Below are 20,333 nucleotides of genomic sequence, written 5' to 3'. Positions count from 1 at the left end.
TGTACTGTAAGGTAGGAAATATGTTTGAGGCACAAATGAATAGGTTGAGTCTGTTCAAGAGCCCTCAGAATCTGCCCTTCAGATGTCTGTGGGATGCAGACATCCTCCTGCCTTGGCTCTTCCAGCAGAGCCTGGCAATAAGAACTGAGCAGGGATGGGGCGAAGACACAAGGTGAGAGTGAGTTCAACATGCTGGCTGGAGATGTTGGTTCCTGAGAGGAGAGGGTGCCTGCCCTTGCCATTTGCACCGGAAATTGCTACCAATAAGGGGTCACCAAGTAAGACAGCCCCATCCCCAAGCTCACTTGTATAAAATTTGCACTTGACTAACATTCCATTCCCATTTTAGGTTTCTCAGGAATTTGAAAGATGGCAGTAAAAGAACACAGGTATTTCTCCATTTCCAGGATATGAGCATGTTTAAATAAGCATACACATACTCACCCACATGGACAAGGGAGACATATTCCCCAGCTTATAGTCTCCAAACTATAATTGGAAGGAGGACTTCCAATTACAAGCTTCACATAAAGAATAATTTTGCCCATGGCCACAAAATATGAAAATTGTACAAGCAGGACTCCAATTTAAATCATGTTAGGAAAAAAATTTTGTCCTCTATTTTTTCTGGTAAATGTTACGGAAGTAGGATATGCATGCAGGAATGTGTTCAAATCCTAAATTTACAAACTCAACAAAATTTCACAGAGTTAACACAGTGATGTAACCAGCATTTAGATCAGGAAATAGAGCAAGGCCAGGCTCAGTGGCTCATACCTGTAATCTCAGCACTTTGGGAGTCCGAGGCGGGCAGATTACAAGGTCAGGAGTTCGAGACCAGCCCGGCCAGCGTGGTGAAACCCTGTCTCTACTAAAAATACAAAAATTAGCCAGGCATGGTGGCAGGTGCCTGTAATCCCAGCTACTCAGGAGGCTGAGGCAGGAGAATTGCTTGAACCCGGGAGGCGGAGTTTGCAGTGAGCCAAGATCATGCCACTGCACTCCAGCATGGGCAACAGAGCAAGACTCCATCTCAAAAAAAAAAAAAAAAAGAAAAGAAAAGAAAAGAAATAGAGCAATACCCTGATCCCAGAAGTCCCCCGGTGCCTGCTTGCAGTCACTGTTCTCTCCAGGGGAAATCATCATCCTGATTTCTAACTGTTTTCATTGTCCTGACTTATTTTTGAGCTTTATAGAATCATAAGAACTCTTTTCTTTCAAAAATTTTTTGACTAGATTTCACAGATCACTAGCTTAACTCTTTGTATCAGGTGCAGACATTTCTCAATATTGAAGCAGAAATATTCCCCAAAAAGAAATTTTAAAGTATATACTTCAAATAAGTCAGTGTCCATTTGTGCCATTAAAATGGGATGGCTTTGTCAGACCAGCTACTTGGGAGGCTGAGGCCTGGGAGGTTGAGACCACAGTGAGCTGTGATCACACCACCACTGCACTCTAGCCTGGGAGACAGATCAAAACCATATCTCAAAAAAAAAAAAAAGGATGCCTTCATATAAGTTGAGCCCTGAGTCTCTGGGGCCCTTGTGCCTGTCCATAGTAAGGTAATGAGGATCCCAAAAGGCTACTCCCCAGTGTACATGATAGACAACTTGAAAGGCAGTATAATGCAGTGGAAAAAAAGATTAGCTTTGCAACCATAAAGAACTGAGTTCAAATAAAATTGTCTCCACTTACCCAGCCGTATTATCTTCATGAAGTCACATAATCTCTCTGGGGCTCAGCTACTTCTACACCTGTAAAATGGGAGAATATCTCACTCGATTGTTGTGAAAATTAAACAAGATTCCAAATATAAACTACTTGGCATACAATAGATACCTCACAAATGTTCATTCTCTTTCTCCCTTCAGAGACCAAACCCTGATTCTTCATCAGTTTCAGCTCATTGTGTACATGCATTCTAAATAGATACGTTTTCAATGGCAAATATTTGAACCCACTGACTAGCAAGTTTAAAATCATTTGGAAACCAGGTTTGTGATCCAAGGGAATTTAAAGTTGCTGACACAGAGGCTTTTTCAGAACTGAGAAACGTCACCGTTCATCTTTTGGAAACTGGTATGGCTTCATGTCCTTCACATTTTCCACCATGCTGGCCTGGTTGTTTATTTATTAATGATTTCCATCATGAAACCATTGTTATCTCAGCTTCCTGTTATGGCCTAAAAGCACACAAAATCATCATTTTCTAACAAGAGCACAAAGCATCCAAATGCCTGTGCTTCCCGCGACATTTTTGTTTTATTAATAGCCATTATGCCAATCCGTTGATAATGGCCTTTTCAGTGAGACACACACACTGTCGCGTAACGATCGTGTGATTTCTGCATTTTTACCAGTATAAATATTAAAATCTCTGACAGATTGCTAATGAGCTGATGTTGGAATTACAGAGTAGTCTGTTATCATTGGTCCATTCACAGTTTCCTCACCAGCCCATCTGTGCTCGGAACACAGCCACCGTGGAGCATGCAGGCTGGGACAGTTTCTCCATTTACACCTTTTGCCTTCAGAGGCCTCTGGGAAAGCCTGTCCCTAATTAAAGATTTTAGCAAACATATTGCCAGCTTTCTAACACTGTTATTAAACTGCTCTCTTTTGTTAGAAAAGGTGCTGTTTGTCAGCAGTTTGTAGATTTAGATATTTAGTGTGTGTTTCTGTAACCCGGCAAAATATTTATGTTTTTAAAATAATTCAATTAGTATGTTATGCATGTATCTACCTGTATGCACAATAAATACACATGGCACACATGCCATCAAAATCCTGTTTAATTATTCAGACTCACAAGGACAGACAAAGAAACATGGTGTTTCTGTGGACACATGGACTTCTCTACAGAATAAGGTGGATTTGAACATTCTAAGGTTGGGACTATTAAAATAAAATGATCAGATTGAGATCATGGCTCAGGTAATTTGGGGCAAGGGCAAAGTACCTTTCACCTGAAATATTTGTAAAATTAAGTTACACTGAAAAGGATCTGATATTTCTGGCAGAATATGCCTAGTTGAGAAAACAGTGTTCCCTCACCTTAAAGGCTTAACTGTTGGAGACATGGTTCTCAGTCAGTATGGTTGTGATTGAGGCTAGGTGGGGAAGGGTACGTGAGGTCAATGGGGGCGCTTCTGCACGCTCTCTCCCACCCCCACCGTCAAATCTGCCTAGTTGCAAATCACTGCAGCAGAGCTCCAGGGGAAGAGGACAGCTGCCAGATCGGAGAGCCTGCTGCCCCAGGAAAAGGCTCTCAGATCATTAGTCCTGGAAGTGAATTCATCTCACTCTTCCCAGGGTGAGCATACAGAGGGGTGATCCCTCTGGTAGTAAGCCATGTAAGGTTTTACAGACTAAAGCGACCCCCTTAGAAAACCCTGAAGAGCCCGAGGTCTTCACTGTGGAGGCAGGAATAGTAACTCCCAGGGCTTCATCACCTTGGAGCCCAGAAGGTGGCTCTGAATGCTGCTTCAGAGTCATTCCCACCAGTGACACTATGACACTGAGGGACTGTGAGATGCATCTTCCAGTGTGGAAGATTTGTGGCCACTTATTGCTTTGAAATTTTAATGTAAGTTTTGATATTTTGATTTAATCCTTGAATTAAATACAAACAAGTCTGAGGCAATGACACAAATCATACAGCAAAATACATGTTCTGAAAGAATTTGCACACTAGAGAACTACTACACATCCATAAAAACCATACACTCTACCTAACTCCACAGGGTAGCCAACGTTAAGAGCCAGATGACTGGCCCAGGTGCAGGGGAGTGCAGAGGCCAGAGACATCCCTTCTAGTGAGGATGAGTTAAGAAGGTCTCCCAGAGGGTAGAACCAACACTGAACGCTGAAGAATGTGGTTGAGTGACAGGGTAGGGGTGGGGGAAGAGGACATTGTGAGCTGGGAAGATGCTGGGAAAGGACAAGGGATATTTGGGGCACCTTAAATAGGCTGCTTAGGCTAGAGCAGAGGTTTGTGATGGGACCTTGAGAAAGCAAAGGTTTCTAGGGCTGCTCTGTCAAGGCTCAGGATCTGTACTTAATCTTGTTCTTGTTGTTGTCGTTGTTAGTGATTTGTTTTATTTGTTTCCCCTTCCCCCCCTTTTAAATAAACTTTATTTTGTAAAGCAGTTTTAAGGTCACAGCAAAATTGAAGTAGAAAGTATAGAGAGTTCCCATATGCTCCCTGACCTCACATACACACAGCCAGCCTCCCCCATTCTCAATATCCCACACCTGGGTGGTACATTTGTTACAAGTGATGAACCTCCATGGACACATCATTATCATCCAAAGTCCATAGTTTGCATTAGGGTTCACTCTTGATGTTGTACATTCCACGGATTTGGACAAATGTACAATGATATGCATCCACCATTATAATATCATACAGAATAGTTTCACAGCCCTGAAAACCCTCCATGCTTCCCCTATTCATTCCTACCTCTCTCCAACTCCTGGCAACCACTGAGACCTCTATACTGTATCCATAGTTTTGCCTTTTTCAGAATGTCATATAGCTGGAATTATGCAATATGTAACCTTTCAGATTTACTTCTTTCATTTGGTAATATTCATTTAAGGTAACTCCATGTCATTTCATGGCTTGATAGTCATTTCTTTTTAATGCTGAATAATATTCCATTGTCTGGATGTACCACAGTTTATTTATCCATTCACCTACTGAGGGACAACTTGTTGCTTCCATGTTTTGGCAATTATGAATAAGGCTACTATAAATATCTATGTGCAGATTGTAGTGTAAAGGTGATGTCCATTTCTTTTAGAAAACACCAAGGAACTCAATGGCTGGATCATACGGTAGAAGTATGTTTAGTTTTGTAAAAAAACAAAACAACAACAACAACAAAAAAAAACAGGCTGTCTTCCAAATGGCTGTATCATTTTGCACCCCCACCTGCAATGAATGAGAATTCCCATTGTTCTATATATCCTTGCCAGCATTTCGTGTTGTCAGTGTTCTGGATTTTGGCCATTCTAATAGGCATGTAGTGGTATCTCATTGTTGTTTAAATTTGCCTTTCCTCAATGACATGTGATGTGGAGCATCTTTTATTTTGCTTATCTGCCATCTGTGTATCTTCTTTGGCAAGGTGTCTGTTCAAGTGTTTTGTCCATTTTTAAATTAAGTTGTTCATTTTCTCTCTCTTTTGTGTGTGTGTGTGTGTGTGTGTGTGTGTGTGTGTGATACAGAGTCTCGCTCTGTCACCAGGCTGGAGTGCAGTGGCATGATCTCAGCTCACTGCAGCCTCCGCCTCCTGGGTTCAAGTGATTCTCCTGCCTCAGCCTCCTGAGTAGCTGGGACTACAGGCAAGCACCACCATGCCCAGCTAATTTTTGTGTTTTTAGTAGATACCGGGTTTCACCATGTTGGCCAGGATGGTCTTGATCTCTTGACCTCGTGATCTGCCCGCCTCAGCCTCCCAAAGTGCTGGGATTACAGGCATGAGTCACCGCGCCCGGCTGACATTTTTAATTTTAATAAAGTCTAGCTTATTATCTCTTGCATGTATCACGCCTTTGGTATTATATGTAAAAAGTCATTGCTAAACCCAAGGCAATCTATATTTTGTCCCATGTTATCTTCTACATTGTGATTTTTTTCTAATCTGATCCTGAGCTCTCTCTCTTGAGAGTAGCAATAAGCCAAGATAGCCACCCTCTAGGAGAAGGCTGAACAGGAGGAAAGTTAGGTTCAAGTGCTTGTGTCAGGTGAAGCACAATGAGGAATGAGGAATTGAAACCAGAATGCCTAAAATAGAAGAAATGTATTACTTACAGGTACCAGAGAGATTAGGGGTGCTGATAGGAAGTCATCAGGAAATCTGGAGGCAGCAGGGAGCTCAACCATCAGGTGGAGAGTGGGAGAGAAAGAAGACCTGTGGGATTATGCCCTTATTAAGGGCACTAGTCCTTAGGTTTTCCCATGGGAGTTGTGAATTGGCTACTTTAAAGAAAACATAGGCAGGCTGTGTGTGGTGGCTCATGCCTGTAATCCCAGCACTTTGGGAGGCCAAGGTGGGTGGATTGCTTGAACTCAGGAGTTTGGCCACCTAGGCAAAATTGGCAAAGCCCTGTCTCAACAAAAAAAATACAAAAATTAGCCAGGCCAGGGGTGTGCTCCTGTGGTTCCAGCTACTCAGGAGGCTGAGATGGGAGTATCGCTTGAGCCTAGGAGGTTGAGGCTGCAGTGAGCCATAGTCACACCACTGCATTCCAGCCTGGGTGATACAGTGAGACCCTGTCTCAAAAACAAACAAACATGCAAAGTAGGGGATTTTTTCACATAATTCTGGTGTTGACAATTAGGTATTGACATCATAATCAGCAGCTATGGAATGTGTTGGGTTTTGGGTTAATGAGATGAGGAACAAGTGGGCTATGTTAAAAATAACCACACAGAAAAAGTTTTAATGAGGCCAAAGGTGACAGGGTACAACTGGGTTTCAAAGAACTTATGTCAGACCCCGAAAATTGATGCCAATGCAGCAACTATGCTTAACAAATTTATGATATTCTAAGAGTTTTATAGTTTTGTGTTTTATGTTTGGGTCTGTGAGCTGATTTTTGTGAAGGGTGTAAGGTCTGTGTCTAGATTCTTTTTTTTGCATGTGAATGTTTAGCAGTTCCCAAAAAGGCCATCTTTTCTCCATTGTATTGCCTTTGTCAAAGATCAGTTGTCAACGATCAGTTGACTATATTTCTATGGGTCTACTTCTGGGCTCTCTATTCTGTTCCATTGATTTATTTGCCTATTTGTTCACCAATACCACACTGTAGCTTTATGGTAAGTCTTGAAGTCAGGTAGTGTTAGTCTTCTAACTTTGTTCTTCTCTTTCAATACTGTGTTGGTTATTCTGAGTCTTATGCCTCTCCTGTAGAGTCAGTTTGCCAATAACTATATTGCAAACTGTTAGAATGTTGATTGGGTTTGCAGTGAATTTATAGATCATGTTGGGAAGAACTGACATATTGACAATGTTGGTCTTTCTATTCATGAGCATGGAATATCTCTCCATTTGTTTAGTTCTTTGATTTCTTTCATCAGTTTTATAGTTTTTCTTATATAGATCTTGTATATATTTTGTTAGATTTCATTTTGACGGTGCTAATGTAAATGGTATTGTGTTTTTAATTTCAAAGTCCACCATTTCATTGCCAGTATATAGAAAGGCAATTGACTTTTGTATATTAACCTCGTATCCTGCAACCTTACTGCAATACTTATTATCAGGTTAGTGCAAAAGTAATTGCAGTTTCTGCCATGTGGTTTTTGTACCAACCTAATAGTTTTAGGAGTTTTTGGGGTTTTTTTGGTCAATTCTTTTGGATTTTCTACATAAACAATCATGTAATCTGCAAGCAAAGGTAGTTTTCTTTCTTCCTTCCCAATCTATATATATTTAATTTTCTTTCCTTGTTTTATTGCACTAGCTAGGACTTCCAGTGCAATGTTAGAAAGCAGGGATGATTGGGGATACATTTACTTTGTTCCTAATCTGCGTGAGAAAGCTTCTAGTTTCTCCCCATTAAGTATGATGTTAGCTGTAGGTTTTTAATAAATATTCTTCATTAAGTTGAGGAATTTACCCTCTATTCCTAGTCTGATGAATTTATCATGAATTGGTATTGGATTGTCTCAAATGCTTTTTCCACATCTACTGACATTATTAAGTAATTTTTCTTTTTTAGTTTGTCGATGTGATGGATTATATTAATTGATTTTCAAATGTTGAACCAATCTTGCATACCTGGGATAAATCTCACTTGGTCATGATATGTAATTCTTTCGTAAATTATTGGATTCCATTTTGTTAATATTTTATTGAGGATTTTGCATATATGTTCCTGAGACATACTGTTCTGTAGTTTTCTTTTCTCATAATGTCCTTTTCTGATTTTGGTAGTAGAATAATGCAGGCTTCATAGAATGTGTTAGAAAGTGTTCCATCTGATTCTATCTTCTGAAAGAGGTTGTAGATAATTGGTATAATTTTTCCTCAAATGTTTGGTAGAATTCACTAATGAACTCATCTAGACCCAGTGCTTTCTGTTTGGGTATATTATTAATTATTGATTTAATTTAATAGATATAGGCCTATTCAGATTCTCTATTTATTCTTGTGTGAGTTTTAGCAGATTGTATCATTCAAGGAATTATTCTATTTCATGTAAGTTATCAAATTTGTGGGCATGGAGTTGTTCATGATATTCCTTTATTATCCTTTTAAAGTCCATGGGATCTGTAGTGATGTCCCCCAACTTTCATTTCTAATATTAGTAATTTGTGCCCTTTCTCTTTTTTTCTTAGTTATTCTGTTCTAGCCTGGCTTACTGATTCTACTAATCTTTTCAAAGAACCAGTTTTTGGTTTGGTTGATTTTCTCTATTGATATCCTGTTTTTAATTTCATTGATTTCTGATCCAGTTTTTGCAATTTCTTTTCTTCTGATTATTTTAGGTTAAATATGCTCTTCTTTTTTCTAGTATCTAAAGTGGATACTTAGATGATTGATTTTCGACCTTTCTGCTTTTCTTTTTTTAGCTTTTATTTTAGTTTCAGGGATACATGTGCAGGTTGGTTCTGTAGATAAATTGTGTGTTGTGAGGGTTTGATGTACATATTATTTCATCACCCAGGTAAAAAGCATAGAATCCAAGATCCAACAGGTAGTTTATCTTTTTTCTTTTCTAATATCTACATTCAATGCTATAAATTTTCCTCTAAGCACTGTTTTCACTGCATCTCACAAATTTTAATAAGTTGTATTTTCATTTCAATTTCGTTTTATGTATTTTAAATTTAATTTCAATTCATTAAAATATTTTAAAATTTCTCTTGGCCCATTAGTTATTTAGAAATGTATTGTTTAATCTTCAAGTATCAAGCTCAGAGATTCTTTTCTCAGTGTATTCAGTCTACTAGTAAGCCCATTAACAACATTCTTAACTTCTCTTACAGTGTTTTTGTTCTCCAGTATTTTGTAAATCTTTCTTAGAACTTCCATCTCTCTATCCATCTGTTCTTGCATGTTGCCTACTTTTTCTGTCAGATCCCTCAGCACATTAATAGTAGTTGTTTTAAATTTATGGTCTAATTATGTCAACAATCCTGCCACATGAAGGTCTGGTTCTGACACTTGCTGTGTCTCTTCAGATAGTGTTTTGTTGGGTTGTTTTCGGGGGCAGGGGGCGTTAATGGAGGGCTGGGTTTTTTGTTGTTGTTGTTTGCCTTTTAGTATGTCTTGTAATTTTTTTTTTTTAGTCTGGACATAATATACTAGATGAGAGCAACTGCAGTAAATAGACCTTCAGTGATGTAGCAGTAAGGTGTTGGGTGGGGGTGGGGAGTAGGGGGAGGATTCTATAGTCCTATGATTAGGTCTTAGTCTTCTAGTGAGCCTGTGCCTCTAGGTTGTGAACTTCACAAGTAACTCTCAGTTTCCCCCCATATTAGATGAGACAGGGTGGATGGAAGTTGCTGGAGTTAGGTATTTCCCTTTCCCCAGTTTGGTTAGTCTATCAAAACCCCTGATAGGTTAGGATCTGGTAAAGTAATTTCTCTTGAGGGCAGGCCTTGTTAAAGAGAACAGAATGCTCTGGCATACTTCAAGGTGGCCACTGTTTCTCCATCCCCCTGCCAGAAGCATAAGGAGATGTTCCCTGTGAGATCATAGTAGAGCTCCAGGCAGTAAGACTCAAAAAAGTCTGAGGAGCCTCCTAGAGTTTTTAATTCACAGATTTGTCCACACTGAGCTTTTAGTAATTAATCAATTACAGTTCAGGTTTTCCTATCCCAGCATTGGTTTCTATAAAGGTTTCTGCTTGTGGGTTTCTACTTCAGTAAGTTGTCATTCTCTGTATCTGTCTGTCTGTTTCCCCGGTTTTAAGGGCAATGGTTTACCCTGTAACCTCACTTCCTGACAGATCTAAAAAGAATTGTTGATTTTTCAGCTTGGTCAGATTTTTACTTGTTTTTAGGGTGGAGCGGCCACTTCTAAGGTCTTTACATGCCAGACAGGAACCAAAAAAATCTGTACTTCATCTTTAGGCAGCATGGAATTATTAAAAGATGGGTAGATTGGTTAACTGATTGATAGGCTGGATTTTAGCAGAAAGATGACATAATTGAAAGTTATTATGTAATGGATTTTGGAGGCTAGGCAGCTGGGCAGCTCTGCTGTCCTGGTTGGTCTCACAAGTCTGAAGGTTGGCTGGTTGTAAGCTGACCATAGATAGCCAAGGCTGGGGCAACTGGAATGACTTGGATCTGATGAATGAGTCTTTCATCCTACAACAGGCTGGCCTGGACATGTTTTTCTTCATGGTCTTGGGAGAGGACAAGAGTGCAAACAGAAATATACAAGCATTACTTAAAAGCTTCTGTTTATATCATCCATTATCATCCCATTGGCCAAAGCAAGTCACATGGCTGAGCTTAGAATCAAGGGGTAGGAAAATGGATTCCACCTCTTCATAGGAGAACTACGAAGTCATATGGCAAAAGGCAAGGACATAGGAAGGGGTGAAGAATTGGAATGATAAATGCAAATATCTTGATTCAAATCCCAGTTCCTCTAGCTATGTGACCATGAGCAAAGTACCTGGAAACTGGTATAAAAAGAGTGCCTATCTCTTAGCGTCATTGTTTGCATCAAATGAAAAGACCCGTATAAAACACTTAGCATAGTACTTAGCCCACATAGGTAACTATAGGCCATGGGCACTGCATTGCAGTGGCAGAGAGGAGTTGAGATGCATATGGAGGTTGTAGGCCTGTACTAGAGTAATGTTAATATGTTGTTCAGGACAGATTGGAAATCTACATCTGAATGCACCCTGAAATATGATACTGTAACCAGAAGTGAAAAGGTCTAGCCATATTTGGGAGGAATAACAAAGGATGAATCTTCAGGAATAGGTATCCATATTCCTGTATTAGGACAATGGTGGTGCCATTCATTGATGAAAGCAAGGAGAATCAGGAAAGTTGCAGCTTGGGGACAGATGGCTAGATGTCCACTCCATCTGGGTCTCTAGCCTAGTCTCTGGGAGTTTCATGAAAAGGAAGAGCAGAAAGAGTAGCCAATGACTTTTCTTAGCATGACATAAAACAAGGTATTTAATAATCATCCAAACCAGAGTTTTTATTTGGAAAACCTGCTGTTCTATACCATTTCTTCTGTATTAGGAAGGATAATTCTAAATATGAAACAAAACAAAACAAAAACACTTGGAGAGAAGACTGCCCATTAGTCTGGTTTCCAGCAAGACTTTCATCGAGGGCTCTCTGACACTCTTGGCCACAGCCCCATTGGAGAGGTGATTATTCTTTTTCTTTTTCTTTTTTTTTTTCTTTTTTTTTTGAGATGGAGTCTCGCTCTGTCACCAGGCTGGAGTGCTGTGGCACAATCTCAGTTCACTGCAACCTCCGACTCCCTGGTTCAAGTGATTCTCCTGCCTCAGTCTCCTGAGTAGCTGGGATTACAGGCACGCGCCACCACGCTTGGCTATTTTTTGTATTTTAGTAGAGACAGAGCTTCACTATGTTGGCCAGGCTGATCTCGATCTGTTGCCCTCGTGATCCACCCACCTCGGCCTCCCAAAGTGCTGGGATTACAGGCATGAGCCAGCGTGCCTGGCCGATTACTCTTACAATCACAGTAGAACCTGGGCTACAAGGTGCCAGAGGTAAGAGTGATGAAGAAGTTTTTACTCAATCTCATGGCTTCAATTTTTGTAACAACTTTCAGTCTAATGGGTATTCACTTGCACTAGAACAATCCCAAGATGCAACCCTGAGAAAGAATCTCATGGCCCCTTAGCTTAAGCAATTGCCAGCCAAACAAAACAGCAAATTTCCCATGTACAAAGATTTAGTGCAGTGAGACTAGGATAAATAATGAAGGCATTTGTTTATGCCTGCTTACAACATTCCTTGTAGGCAAAAAGGGGAAGAAAACATTATTCCAAGCGTGCAAAGGCAGCCACTGCAGGCTCATCAAAAATATGCATTTGCTTTTGTAGTCAAAGAGTGTGAGTTTGCTCTGCTTCACCTCCTGGCCTGGGCTCCTCTGATAGCTATGTAATTTAAATGAGAAAGTTGTCCTAGGGAGTCATCACATTTCAAAGAAGTGACCCTTTTTGGATGTTCAAAGGATCCTCAGTGTTTGGGTTCACTCCCAGGTGAGGTGATGTCATAGAGTTCTTGAGATGTCATCTAGAGAAACAGACCTTGGAAAGTCTAAACAGAAGTTGTTTACCTTGTCTTTTTGCTTGTTGTGCAAATGGGCCTCAGCTTTGGAGAGAAAACAAGCACATTTCAAGCTCAGTCTAAGTCAAAATTCACCATTGCCGTCAGTCAAACCCTGACAAAAGAGGAGCTTTTGTTCATTCTTGCAGTGACCTGACTTCTACCATGAACTTTGTAACTAGGATGCCCATACATCCTCCAAATTGACCTCAGGCTGGTTGGGCTCAGCTTCACAGGGCAACTTGGGCGAGGCACTTTACTCCCTGTTCTTTCTCCTGAGGGACTGGTTCCTCTGAGTTCTCCCATTTATCCTTCTCCCCCACAACCACGCCAAGGAACTCCTGGTCCTCTTGGGAACAGAACCATTCAGGCAACCGCGCTAGTCACAGTATTGTATTTCAGGCTGCATTCAGACGTAGATTTCCAACCTGTCCTGAACCTCACACATCCTTACACCACCCTAGAGCCACTACTTTCCCAACATGCCCCACTGGCCCATATTGAGTGAGATCTGTTAAGAAAAGTCCCACCAGAGTAACTCTCTAGACAATGCAGTCAAAAAAGACTCCTTCTCCATATAATGTTCAGCCTCCAATAACTGGCTTCTGTCTTCACGGCACAGAGCTTTATGTACTTTCTCAACTGCTCAACTGGAAATACTCTTTCTCTCTTTCACTTGCCAAATTAGGTTTAAAGAGGGGGTGCCTGGTTGCTGGATCGTAGGAGGGTGTTAAATATCTCCACTGCTAGAAATCCAGCTACAGACATTAACGCCTACCTCCTGGCTCAAGAGTGAGTGCTAATGTTCCTGCTGCCAGGACATCTTTCATCCAGGGCCTCTCTCCTAGCCAGCACCCAGCCAGCGCCAGGGCCAGAGGAAGCAAGTCAAACCAGACTGGCATCCTGGCAGTGTTGATCCTCAGTTGGTGAGCACTAAACCAACAATCTCATCTTTTTAATCACTTGCAAAGCACTTTCAAGCAGAAGACAATTCTAAAGACCAAGAAGATATAGTTCATGGGAAGCATTGCTTTTAATAATAATAAATTTGCATAGCACTTCTAATAACAAAGCATTTTTACATAAAAATAACAAAAACTTTTTCTTAAAGGTTTACTTAACATACATTATATTAATTCTTTTTTTTCTTTTTTTTTTTTTTTTTTTGAGATGGAGTCTTATTCTGTCACCCAGGCTGGAGTGCAGTGGCACGATCTCGGTTCACTGCAACCTCCACCTCCCAAATTCAAGCGATTCTCCTGCCTCAGCCTCCTGAGTAGCTGGGACTACAGGCATGTACCACCACACCCAGCTAATTTTTGTATTTTTAGTAAAGATGGGGTTTCGCCATGTTGACCAGGCTGGTCTCGAACTCCTGACCTTGAGTGATCCACCCACCTCGGCATCCCAAAGAGCTGGGATTACAGGCATGAGCCACCACATCTGGCCAACATACATTAATTCTTACGTCAACCTGGAGAGGAAGCAAGCTACTGTTATTCTCATTTTACAGATAACTTAACAGGCTTGGAGAGGGTAAACAGTGGGCACCCATCACACTGCTCTCTGTTCAGCTGCCAAGTCCTTACCCTCAAACCACAGCTCCCTACTGGATTGCTGGATCCTAACAATAACTTTGTGAGAGCACTAGGGCAGGTGCTGTTTTATATACCAGAAATTAGGGCATTTTGACCAAGAACAAAAAGTAGAAGACTTTGATTCAAGCTTAAGTCCAACTGAGTCCCAGATTAATGTACTTTCTACCAGTCCACACTGGCAATGATCACCCTAAGAGAATGGCGTTTTCCCCAAGGCTTCATCATTCAGTTATTCATTCTTCCAAATGACGTATATTTACTAAAGTCTTACTATGTGTCAAGCACTGTGTTGAGTGTAAAATATTTAAAAAATAAAGAATCAAGCATAGAGCTTGCTCTCAAGTTGCTTACATCCAATAGAAGGGATAAGGCAGGTATGAAAGCAACTCTAACATAGGTCAAAGAGCAATCATTGCCATTTCATTTATTATTTATTTATTTATTTTGAGACAGAGTCTTGCTCTTCATTTCATTTATTATTTATTTATTTATTTTGAGACAGAGTCTTGCTCTCGTCCCCCAGGCTGGAGTGCAGTGGTGCGATTTTGGCTCACTGCAACCTTTACTTCCTGGGTTCAAGCAATTCTCCTGCCTCAACCACCCGAGTAGCTGGGATTACAGGCACATGCTACCACACCCGACTAATTTTTATATTTTTAGTAGAGACAGGATTTCGCCATGTTGGCCAGGCTGGTCTTGAACTCCTGACCTCAAGTGATCCGCCTGCCTTGGCCTCCCAAAGTGCTACAATTACAGGCATGAACTACTGCACCCGGCCCTATCATTGCCATTTCAAAAGAGCAGATGATGATAAGTAAAGTTCGAAGGGGGCTGGGCTGATCTCTACACTTCAACATTTCTAAGCTGATCTCTACATTCTAAGCTTATCTCTACACTCCAGCATTTCACTGAAAACCCATGAAGATGTCTTTATCTTCAAAATTCAACGTATTTTACCACAAAAAGAGGAGAAGTTTACAGGAGGAGGAGACTGCTTTAGTCAAACCAGTCATACCCTAGGTAACCAAACAGTTGATGAAGGAAAGTTTCTTACCATCAAAGTAGTCTAGCTAAAAAATGTGAATGAGATGATAGAATTATCACCATTTTGCAATTCTCAAAAAAATAATGGATTTAGGCTATGAAAGTCAACTGTTACTAACATCACAAAAAAAGAGACACAAAGAGAGACAGATGTTATGTGTCTCCTGACAAAAGCATGCAATACCACCTATGAAGCAATCTTGCCAAAAATCCAAATCTGAACTTAATCAAGATTATCAGCCCACAGGAAATAAAGGCAACAGAGAAATCTGTTAAATGATACCACAAGGATACAATAAATAGCATCTAGTATGTGGGAAACTCTACAGGACAAATGAATAAGTTTCTATAGCAAATAAATTACAAGGGGAAAAAAGAATGGGAAGATGAGCCTATAGATTAAGAGACTCAAAAGATACACCTCCCAGCTAGATGCAGGGCTCACGCCTGTAACCCCAGCACTTTGGAAGGCCAAGGCAGGCAGATCACTTGAGGTCAGCTGTTCAAGACCAGCCTGGCCAACATGGTGAAACCCCATCTCTACTAAAAATACAAAAATTAGCCGGGCATGATCACAGGCGCCTGTAATCCCAGCTACTCAGGAGGCTGAGGCAGGAGAATTGCTTGAACCCTGGAGGCGGAGGTGGCAGTGAGCCGAGATCATGCCACAGCACTCCAGCCTTGGTGACAAGACAAGACTCCATCTCGGGGCTGTGGGAGGGGGGTATATATATATATATACCTCCCAATACAATAGGTAAACCTTCTTCGAATCCTGATTCAAACAAACCAAATGTAAGGTGCATACGCACACTGAGGCTTTGGATATGATGAATATCTACACACCTTGCTGACTCCTGACCACTTAAAATTATCTCTTACATGGCCCTTGAAAACCCCAATCAACCAAAATTGGCTGTGACTCAATCAGCCAAGACTTTAAACTTGCTTTTCTGCCATGCCTTAGATTTTAAAATGTCGGGGAAGAGGGGTTTGAGGGAAGCTATATCTTTCTTAAGATATTTTCGTTTTGTTTCTTGGTTTTTTTTGTTTGTTTTTTGTTTTTGAGACAGGGTTTCTCTCTGTCACCCAAGCTGGAGTGCAGTGGTGCCATCTCGGCTCACTGCAACCTCCACTTCCCAGACACAAGCGATCCTCCCACCTCGGCACCCACCCCCCACCCTACCAGTAGCTGGGACCCCAGGTACATGTTACCACACCCAGCTAATTTTTTTGTGTATTTTGTGGATATGAGGTTTTTGTGTCCAGGCTGGTTTCTTAGGCTATTTTTAAACAGTTGTATGCAATCTTTTAAATTATAATTGTAGGCCTGGCATGGTGGCTCACACCTGTAATCCTAGCACTTTGGGAGGCAGAGGTAGGTGGATCACTTGTGCCCAGGAATTCAACACTAGCCTGGCCAACAAAGTGAGACTCTGTCTCTACAAAAAAATTTAAAAATTAGTCAGGTGTAGTGGCATGCACCTATGGTCCCAAATACATGGGAGGCTGAGGCAAGAGGATTGCTTGAGCCTAGGAGGTCGAGGCTGCAGTGAGCTGTGATTGCACCACTGCACTCTGGCCTGGACAATAGAGCAAGACCTTGTCTCATAAATAAATAAGTAAATGCATATTTGTCATTTCCAGTAAGCTAGTAAAAGCTATAGTCATTTTCTAAAAAAACAAAACAAACAAAAACAGTCTTATGTGCTTCAGGAAAACTTCTACTTGGGAGGAAGTCATGCTTTTAATTATTTTTACAGTGAAAAATCCCCAATAAAGTGAGGAGCTTGAGTTCGGGTTTGCCTACAGTTTGAGTTTAGAATCATACGTATTGATTTCCTTCAAGTGGGGCTCACTTGTAGATCCTCAGGGACCAAATCCATCCTTGTCCTTCCTACCTGCTCCTCCACACTAGGAAACCAGAGAGTTCTTAACATCACCCTCAATTCTTGCAGATGCATCCCTGGAGTGTTGGACTTGAAAACCTCCCAGTCCCTTCCATTTGCCCAGTGGCTTTGATACAGGCACCACCAGGGCTGGATCTTTTAGAGAGGCCCCTCAGTTTGGAATGAAAGCCTCCAGCTAACAGCAAGTGCTCACAGGACAACACAAGTGTAGTACTTCACTGCAAAGCATTTTGCATCCTTGAGCACTCAAGAGGTAACCTTAATGAGCACAAAATATTCATCTCTAATAAGAACATGCTGTCATAATCACCCTCCATGTGATAAATATCCTAGAGGTTTTCTCTTTGTTAGGTTAATGCTTTTCCACAAGATAATTTAACCAATTCTCTAAAAAATAATCACACGTTATCAGGCCCCAATATAGTAATATGATGTTGTGGGTTTTTTTTAATGTTTTGAATCTTGCCTTAAACAAATTCCATCCAAATAAATGCTCTCTTTTTTAGGTGGCACCAAAGCTTGTGTTGTTCATTGTAACCAAGCTCGCAGTTGGCTAACTCCTCATCTAACAGTATGTCTTCTGATTTCATTTGAGCAAAATTTATCATCCACAAGCAAAGACAAAAAATGTGTGAATGTCTAAAGCTTATGTAAATTAAGAGGCTATGCACGTTATTCCTAAAAATAGTAGATAATTATAGGCATTTCTTCCCCATACAATAATTATAGGCTTCCTGTCATCTTTTCTATTCTGTATAAGGTCACAGTAGTATTATACAAAATTTACAGTATGTTACAAGTTAAAAACACAATAATTAGCAACTGTGCATCTTCAGCACCAGTGATGAATGTTCACAGTAAAAGTTTTCAAAAAATGCATTATTTGTTTTATGTGGACAGTACACACTTAAATTTAATCATCAACTCCTGCTACCCAATACGCAATATTCTCTCACTGTTATAATGCTATTTGCCAAGTTCATAGTACACCCTAGGGCTGAATTCATCCTTAACGAAGAGACAGGAAGCCAAATCTCTCACCGTCATCTCAACCAGGTGCACCATATTATTTTAAATTTAATAATTCTGTTGAACATATTGAATGATAATGAGCAAGTTTAGAGAAAGTACCAAGGATTATTTTGACCATTATGATCAACATCTGATTCAGGGGAAAAAAATCTTCTCACTAAATAATGTAGGGAGTTCACAGGATTGCTTGCTATGAGTGTTATTTTTTTCCTCCTGCTTGTTTGTATCATTCATTCAAAGGGAAAAATGTTAGGGATATTATACGTCAGTGGATAAAAAAAGTAATTTTACAAAAAAGAGAGTTTATCCTCAGCTCTTAATTATCCATACTAATGGTAACAAAGAGCCACAGATAATACAAAATGACAGGACAGAGCTATCATTTCTGTTTTGCCTAAGGAAAAAGTCAGAGGGCCATATACCTCATTTTACGTTCCCCGGTTCTATCATGCTGTCAAAAATGGTTTAGAAAGGATAAAGAATTAGCAAGAATGGGGCAAGAGAAGGTTCCAGAGGCCCAGAATCCTCAATCACAAACCCCATTTGTGGTTACATGTATCATCTGGTTTGCTCAGTGGTTTCATACCTTGGACTATGAAGGGTTCTTCCCCAGTTTGCCATGCTGGGGCCTAGAAGATCACTGTAAACAGGAATGCTCGCCTCTAGGGCTGTGCCCCTCAAAGGTAATTCAGAACCCAGAGACCAGCATCCCAGCAGGAACTACGAATAGATGAGAGCAACCATTTGGCTTTGTGTTTAAAAACACCTGATTGACTGATGCCCATCTTAGCCATTTCCCTCCTGAGCGGAACAGTATGTATAGAAATTAAGACTATGGACTCCAGAGTCAGACTTTCTTGGTTCAGATCCCAATGCTACTCTTCAAGCTCTATGACCTCAGGTGTAACCTTTTTATGACTCAGTTTTCTCATCTATAAAATGGGGAAACTAATAATTGTGAGCATTAAAAGAATATATAAGTGAGACATATAACCATTGTGTGATTAAATGTCCCTCAGCCACTGAGACTTGCTGTGGCAATTGACCAGACTGCAATCCATTTGGAGCTACTACCTTGGAATCTTCTGCACAACAATGCCAAATCCCCACCGTCATGAAGGCAGTCTCATCTTTTTGCTGCTCAGTCCTTAAGAATAATGTAAAATTTGCCTCAAATTAAGAGCACAAGTTTTGGGATCAGGTAAGTCAACAACACACAAATTTCTCTTCAGCCAGGACCTCCATTCTGAGCTTTCAGCTAACCCATGCAACTGCCTGGTTGACATCTCCCCATGGATGTTTCTCCAGCCCTGCAAACACAACTGAACTCATTATCTTCCTTCACAAACCTGGTTCTCTTGCTCCCCTCCTCAATGAGAGATACCACTAGAAGAGGGTCATCCTTGACCTTCTTTTCCCTAAACTCTGACTGGCATTCAACCCATTAAGAGAAAAGACCCTTACTCATTTCCAGCATGCACTCCTCCCTTCTGCCTTCTCAACCATCTCCATGTCCATCTGGGGAAAAAAAAAAAAGCTGAACCCACAGCTCTAGAAAAGCTGACCCCACAGCTCTAGAATCAGAGCTCATGACTTGAGCTAAGTCAATCAGAGAATTCCATCTTTCTAGCTTCAATAATTTGCTCAGAAATGTGCATGAGATTTAAATTGGTCCAATTAGAGTGAGACTTGAGACTTTTGTTGAGAATGCTGGAACAAAGATGCTTTCTTTCAAATAGGTTGAAAAGAAAGAAGCATGTAGCCTTGGAGCCACTGGCAGCTACCTTGGGAGCATGGAGCATGGGGGAAGTCTCTTTAAGATAAAACACATATGGCAGAAGGTAAAATAGAGAGCCAAACAGAAAGCAGTCCCCTCGAGAGTTTACTGAGCTTTGCCTGAGCCCAGCCTCATCTCTACATATTGCAGTTATATAAGCCAGTAAGTCAGTACTTTTAAATCAGTTTCTACTACTTACAATTGAAAGCATTCCAAATGACTCCATCCATAGGTCTACCTACTAAATATTTCTAGAATGTGTTCACTTCCATCTCCTCCACCACCACCCTGGTCCAAACTACCACTATTTTCTACCTGAATTATTGCAATAGACTCATAATTAGTCCTCTTGCTTCCTTAGGTGTACCCCTTCCCACTCCATTCTATTCAAGTAGTCAGCATAATCTTTAAAAATATTTCAATATGATTAAATTGCTTCCCAGCATAAAGTCCTCTAATGACTTCTTGTTGGGATTAGGATAAAGTCCAAACCCTAACAAAGCCTTCCAGGCCCAATGTGACTTGGTCCCTTTCCCTCTTCTTCATCCTCTACTTCATCGTATCCAGGATGTGAGGATGTGTGAGTCCCTCTTGGTCTTGAAACTCCACATACAATTACCTTTTCGCAGTTCTTTTGGTGAAGACACACCATGTTCTTTTGTGCCTTAGGTCTTTTG

Source organism: Pongo pygmaeus, chromosome 1 (genome assembly GCF_028885625.2).
Source record: "Pongo pygmaeus isolate AG05252 chromosome 1, NHGRI_mPonPyg2-v2.0_pri, whole genome shotgun sequence".
In the NCBI taxonomy this organism is placed as follows: Eukaryota; Metazoa; Chordata; class Mammalia; order Primates; family Hominidae; genus Pongo; species Pongo pygmaeus.
Note: the sequence above shows the minus strand (reverse complement) of the source record.